The following is a 1,061-nucleotide window of genomic DNA, read 5'->3' as shown; positions in this document are numbered from 1 at the left end:
TTTTTTTTTTTTTGTGTTGAGGGGGGGTGGTTCTGTTGCTGCTGCTGCTGTTGCTGCTGTTGCTGCTGTTGCTGCTGCTGCTGCTGTTGCTGCTGCTGCTGTTGCTGCTGCTGTTCCTGCTGCTGCTGTTGATGTAGTTGCATGAAGGCTGGAGTGTCTGCACTGACTTCTCTATCCACCAAAAACTTTAGGGTTTAGGGTTTAGGGTTTAGGGTTTAGGGTTTAGGGTTTATGGTGTGTGGTTTAGTATGTATTATGCATTCTGTATTATTTATAGTGTATTATATATTGTATATTGTTTAGTATCTATTTAGGGTTTAGGGTTTAGGGTTTAGGGTTTTAGGTATAGGGTTTAGGGTTTAGGTTTTAGGGTCTAGGGTTTTATGTTTAGGGTTTAGGGTTTAGGGTTTAGGGTTTAGGGTTTAGGGTTTAGGGTTTAGGGTTTAGGGTTTTTTTCAAGCAGAAGACGGCATACGAGATACATCGGTGACTGGAGTTCAGACGTGTGCTCTTCCGATCTTTTAGGGTTTAGGGTTTAGGGTTTAGGGTTTTAGGTATAGGGTTTAGGGTTTAGGGTTTAGGGTTTAGGGTTTAGGGTTTAGGGTTTAGGGTTTAGGGTTTAGGGTTTAGGGTTTGGGGTTTAGGGTTTAGGGTTTAGGGTCTGGGTTTAGGGTCTTGGGTTTAGGGTTGAGGGTTTGGGGTCTAGGGTCTAGGGTTTAGGGTTTAGGGTTTAGGGTTTAGGGTTTAGGGTTTACAGAGTGTTTGGGTTGTTTCTGTGCAAGGGTTTATGGATTCGGATATCTAGGGTTTAGGGTTTAGGGTTTCTATTCAACTCTCCCTCTCCCTCTTTCTCTCCCTCTCTCTCTCTCTCAAATAAAAATATAAATATAAATAAATAAATATATACGTATGTGTGTGTATATATGTATATACAGCTCGTAAAAGACACAGCATAAATATAAATAAATAAATATATATATATGTGTGTATATTTTCAGCCAGTAAAAGACACGGCATCAAAGGGTTTAGTATTATATATATAAATATAAATAAATATATAA

This window comes from Eimeria mitis, genomic scaffold, assembly GCF_000499745.2.
Source record: "Eimeria mitis Houghton genomic scaffold, Emh_scaff2951, whole genome shotgun sequence".
In the NCBI taxonomy this organism is placed as follows: domain Eukaryota; phylum Apicomplexa; class Conoidasida; order Eucoccidiorida; family Eimeriidae; genus Eimeria; species Eimeria mitis.
Note: the sequence above shows the minus strand (reverse complement) of the source record.